The sequence below is a fragment of the Sorex fumeus genome, unplaced genomic scaffold, assembly GCF_029834395.1.
Source record: "Sorex fumeus unplaced genomic scaffold, SorFum_2.1 ptg000170l, whole genome shotgun sequence".
Taxonomy (NCBI): domain Eukaryota; kingdom Metazoa; phylum Chordata; class Mammalia; order Eulipotyphla; family Soricidae; genus Sorex; species Sorex fumeus.
This window is the reverse complement of record NW_026606227.1, coordinates 1,501,124-1,506,997: the sequence shown is the minus strand read 5'-3', so window position 1 is coordinate 1,506,997 and position 5,874 is coordinate 1,501,124. Positions and strand designations below refer to the sequence as shown.

The following is a 5,874-nucleotide window of genomic DNA, read 5'->3' as shown; positions in this document are numbered from 1 at the left end:
GGCTGGAGTGTGGGATCCCCCTGGAAGGAGATTCTGCCTGTGGCCCAGAGTACTCAGGCCTCTCCCTGGGGCCCTGTCAGAGCCGGGCCTCTTCCCCCAGCATAGGAAACGAGCTGAGGAGCTCTCAGGAAACAGGAATTGCTGAGGGGGAAACGGCAGCTGGGGAGGAGTGTCCCCATGTCTCAGGTCCCTGATGACCAAACTCAGCTCCCCCCTTCCCCCCAGGGCTTCTACCCTAAAGACAGTCCCCTGACCCTCCATTACCCTGTGAATTTGCATTTATTGTTCCTCTGTTACCTCAAAATTTGGGGGAAACAGTCATTGTCGTTTCTTCAGGCAGTTCAGACAGACCTAGGTCCAATCCTTGGTCTATAAAGTCACAGTAGTTTATTCACTTACTCACCTTTGATGAAAATTTTTCACTTATAGCTGCTTCCCTTTGAAACATACAAGGTGCTTATGGGGAGGATTTGTGCATTCTCTCTGGTGATGAGTCTGTGTTGGGACAAGGAAGAGCTTCTTCCTAGATTACCTTCTTCGGGTGTGCTTGGCCAGTCCAGGAGCACCTGAACCTGCTCTTCCCTGTGTATAAATCCCCACCCAGAAACTCAGAACCCTGTTCTTGGAGGTATTCACGGAGGAATTGTATCAGTTCTTGAAAGGGTTATTGGTGTGTGTGTGTGTGTGTGTGTCTGTTGGAGGGGTTTGTGGGTGGAGGCTCAGGACACAAACTGTTGAAACAAAATACTGCTTCTGATTATGAGATACATACATTTGACTAAGGTTCAAGTGTCATAAGCAGACAGTATGTGGCCCTACACACTCCACACCAATGAATGGAGTCCATTAAGTGTGCTGTGTCCAATAAGTTTACCCCTAATTCCACAGAGAGCCAGAGGACTGAGATAATTATTCATTACCAGAAAATACACTCTAAAATTTTGGGGGGTTGGTCTTATTGTTAGTTTTGTGGGTGGATTACCATGACTTGCAGCATTGTTCATGATTAAATTACATGCCTATATGTTCCAAGAATAATCTCTTCACTCGTATCCACTTCCACACACCAATGTCTTCAGACACTCAAACCCTGCCTCAGTGCCAGGAAGTTATTTTCCTTTTAGGCATTTTTGGGTTAAGTCTTGCCATCATACATAATCCCACACTTTTTTTTATTAACCACAGTGAGAAACCCAGTTACAAAGTTGTTCAAGTTGTTCATGATTGGGTTTCAGTCATATCATGGTCCACAGCTGTTCCGACCACCAGTGTGCCCAGTTTCCCTCCTCCCCAGCTCCCTGCCTGCTTCTCTAGTAGGTTTTTATCTCTCTCTCTCTGTCTCTCTCTCTGTGTCTTTTATTTTGCAATACAGATCTTATCAAAGTCTGATTTTTGCTCTGACTATTTAAATGTATTTTGTTCAGGCAGTTGAATGTTAGATTCAATTATTCCATCTATGTTGCCACACTGTGCCTTGTAATAGGTGCATTTAGACCATTGATTTTGAGAAAGACTACAGTCTTGAGGTTTTGCCCTATCTTTCTTTAGAGGATTATTGTGTTTGCCTCCTCTTACAGTAGCTTCTTCAGTTTTTCTTTCAATATTGGTTTTTATATTCAATATTTTTTAATCCATGCTTAAGACCATTCTCCACAAGTTCAGACGAGCCTCACGCATGAAGGAACTGGCAGAGGAACCCAGGCATGCGGGACTCGGGGCTGAGATCTCCAAGCCTGCTCGGATCAGGACTGTGTCTCCTCCACCCAGATTCCCTGTCTTCCAGTAGGTAGGCGTTACACTCACTAACTGCCCCTTGCGCCGTGTTATCTCATCAACAGCCAAGACCCAGAGACTATAAAACCCAGCTCCCAAAAGCGAACAACACAGAGTCTCCTGCCCCTGTGCCTGGCTGTCCTCTCCTGGGCCCCTTGGAGGGGGCGGGTTGAGTTTCCCTCCCCATCCCGGGCAGAACCCCGGCAGCCAAAGACCTCCAGAACCAGCCACAGCCATGCTTAAGACCACTCTTCACACATTTGGATGAGCCTCACACATGAAGGAACTGGCAGAGGAACCCAAGCATGCAGGACCAGAGCCTGAGATCTCCAAGCCTGCTCAGATTGGGACTGGGCTTCCTCCACACAGATCCCCCATGTTCCAGTAGGTAGGCGTTACACTCACTAACTGCCCCAGCACCGTGTTATTCCATCAGTGGCCAAGACCCAGAGACTATGAAACCCAGCTTCCGGAAGCATGCGGCTGCATTCTTGGCCGCACGACCTCTTCTATTATCTAGTTCTTACTCTTGGAGAACCTGGCAGGCTATGTTACTGGCGCCTGCTTGAGGAAATGTTACTGGTGAAGGAGATGTTACTGGTACCTGCTTGAAGATATCGATGAAAAACAGGATAACAGTGAAACAGTGATACAGTGATTGTTTTTGAATGAAAATCTTAAATATTAATGATATCCAGTTTGAAGAGAAAGGTGTTTTTATATATAATATTTGCCTGGGATGACCCAAGAAATTCAAGCATTATCATTGAGTTAAATTTCATAAACATTTATGAAATGCTAAAACAAAGATACCTACTTTGGATACAGAGATGAAAGGTTAATAAGATATAGTTCCTGTTTTTAAGTGCTGTGTGGAATAACTGGGATGTCTGAGACAGTGCTTTGAATAAGAAATACAGGGAAATTAAATATTTACCTGAGTCAACATTTTTACCTAATTTTAGTCATAGTCCTCTCTGGAGCCTCTTAGGTGTCTATCCAGGCTGAATTTAAGTAGGTCATGGGGCTTCTATGTGACTAATCATCCTTATTTTACTTATTCAAAAAAAGAAAGCACTAGTCCCTTGGGATCTTATGACACTCTTGGGAGAGACAGGATAAGTTAAATTGGCCTAGAGTTTTCAGAATTGAGATATAAAGCATTTCATATCCATGTAGGTTAAATTTTTTGTTTACTTTTGGAGCACACCTAGCTATGCTCAGGCCTTCCTTCCGATGGTGCTCATGTTCACTTCTGGCAGTGCTCCGGGGACCATATGGCGTGCTCAGGATTGAACCTGGTCAAGTGTGTGCCAGGCAAGCGCCTTACCTGCTGTCCTGTCTCTCTGGCCCTAGGCAGATATATTTGCCAAGTGTTTTGTATGTTGGAAGAAAGGGCAGTGCTAACTCCACAGTGGGGAGTTTAGAATAGGGGTAGGTGCAGAATGTGAGCTCTGATAACAGATTTTAATAAGGTTTGAAGTAAATCTTTAGAGTCTTAACATCTTCGTGCTTAAGTTTCATCATGTATAAAACAATAATAGTTCCACCAGCCATGCCATTCTAGGTCACGCTGAAATGAAGTATGTCAGGATACTTATGTTTGGGACAATGCATGGCATTCACTCATAGTGTGTGGCTTATTATCAGATTTTGCTATGATTAATGATGGTGGCACCACGAGGAACTGCTTTTCTCTGTGTTTGCTTTATCCCTAAAATTCTCTCTTTCATTTTCCCTATTTAGCTACCCTTTTGGTACTCTCTATTCTGTTAAATTAAGTTTTATTTGGAAATATGTTAAAACATTAAGTAACATAAAATAACTCTTCGTAAGAAAAGCACAAAATTAAATTTTCAAAGGTGCTGCCATTTATTTGTTGCTTATAAGGCAGGAACTAATCAATTCTGTTTTATTGGTTTTCATCAAATTATGCATGCATACATGTCACTGTCACTGTCCTCCCAGTGTTCATCGATGTGCTTGAGCGGACCCAGTAACGTCTCCATTGGAGACTTTGTTGTTACTGTGTTTGGCATACCGAATACATCATGGGTAGCTTGCCCGGCTCTCCGAGAGGGGTGGAGGAATCGAACTCGGGTCGGCCATGTTGGCTGTGTGCAAGGCAAATGCCCTACCACTGTGCTATTGCTGAGGCCCTATAGCTCAGGGCTTAGAGCACTGGTCTTGTAAACCAGGGGTCGCGAGTTCAAATCTCACTGGGGCCTAAGGCAGACATATATGTAAAAATAAAGAATATTTTTGAGATACAGCTATAGCACAGTGGTAGGACGTTTGCCTTGCATGCAGCTGACCCGGGTTCGAGTCCTCCGCCCCTCTCAGAGAGCCCGGTCAGATACCAACAGTATCCCGCCCACATGACAGAGCCTGGCAAGCTCCCCGTGGAGTATTCGATATGCCAAACACAGTAACAACAAGTCTCACAATGGAGACGTTACTGGCGCCTGCTCAAGAAAATCGATGAACAATGGGAGGACAGTGTTACAGTGCTACAGTGCTATTGTGTTTGCATCTATGAAGTTTCCGAGCTGTATGCATGAATTCATGTATTTTTTTTTAAATGTGAATGAGAGTCTACTGGGTAAAGTATTCTTGGTGTTTATTTAACTGTATCCTACCATAGTCCTAGAACCCAGGGGACTCATTTGGTAGGTCTGCTACAAATCGCAGGACCCTGGGTTTATACCCACACTCAGCTGTTACCCCTCAGAACAGGGAGCCAGATGGGGATCGGCGGGATGAGTCTCCACACAAGGCCCAGGACACGCTGTGGCCGCACAGCAATCAAGAGGCTTCAGCACTCCAACACTGTTCACTTCACACCACACCCCTCTTTTTGTCTGAAGTGTGAGTGCACATTCTGCTGGGCCCATACATCTGGAGAGAGGCCAGTAGTCTGAGGATGATAGAAAGCAGGGCAGGGAGAGAGAAGGAGAGAAAAGGGAGGGAGAGAGAGAGGGAAGAAGAGGGAGGGAGAGAGGGAGATAGAGTCAGAGAGAGAGGGAGAGAGAGGCAGAGAGAGGGAGGGAGAGAGAAGAAGAGAGAGGGAGAGGGATGGAGAGAGAGGGAGAGAGGGAGAGGGATGGAGAGAGGGGGAGAGAGGGAGGGAGAGGGAGGGAAAGGGAGAAAGAGGGAGAGAGAGGGAGAGAGAGGGAGAGAGAGGGAGAGAGGGAGAGTGAGAAAGAGAGAGAGGGAGAGAGAGTGAAAGAGAGGGAGAGAGAGGAAGAGAGGGAGAGAGTGAGAGAGAGGGAGGGAGAGAGGGGGAGAGATGGAGAGAGAGAGAGATGTAGGGGTAGAGTGTTGCCTACTGACCAAGTAAAAGAATGCTTGATTTTTCATTCCCCCTTTGTCCTGCTCAAAGCGGGGCAACTTCCCAGTACAGGAGGTTTCAGTTTGGGGAAAATGCACCCTCGTAAATGATTTGTAAATGATGTATGAGGAACAGCACAATCTTTGCAGATATGTCAAAGCTATATCAAAGCAGGTCGTTCTGACCAATAGCATTATGTCGAAAGGGTCACCAGGTGGCTGACCAATGGTGCATGGCTCTGCTCATTGTCCCATCCACTTTCCCACGTCCCATCCCCTTTCCTTTCTTTTGGGTGGGCTGTGGAAACATACATAAGTCTGTACCTATGCTCTGAATAAACGCACGCATTCATGCCATCTCCTGAATGACGGAACCCTGTGTGACTCGAGTGCTGATTTCACCCTGACGGTCCTCCCCTGGCTCGGCCCCGCAGCGCCGGATGCGGCAGGAGAGAGTAGAAGGGAGGAGAAGCCGGTACCTGATGCAGGAGCCCTGGAAGGTTCTGGAATCACTGATCCCCGCTGCTGGGCCTGTGGAGCTGATTCTGGTTAAGGGGGCAAAGGTCCCGCAGCCCTGCCCTGCCCCTCCCATTCCTACTGACTGATCTGGGCCTGGTGCCCTCAGACAGCCTGAGTCGGGCATGGCCGCTGGATGGGTCAGCCAGAACCGGTGTCCGCTGAGGCCTGTCCTGGGACTCCCTGTATCCACGCAGGGCCGCGGGGCTGCGTGGGCAGCGCTGCCCGTGGCCTCCTCCTGACAGGTCAAACCGG

At 47.1% G+C, this 5,874-nt stretch overlaps 1 non-coding gene across 1 annotated transcript; it reads left to right on the top strand.

Moving 5' to 3' along the window:
- The first annotated feature begins 3,928 nt into the window (after positions 1 to 3,928).
- TRNAT-UGU (transfer RNA threonine (anticodon UGU)) lies at positions 3,929 to 4,001 on the top strand. The gene has a single exon. It is a non-coding gene; the product is annotated as a tRNA-Thr (tRNA).
- Positions 4,002 to 5,874: the final 1,873 nt, after the last annotated feature.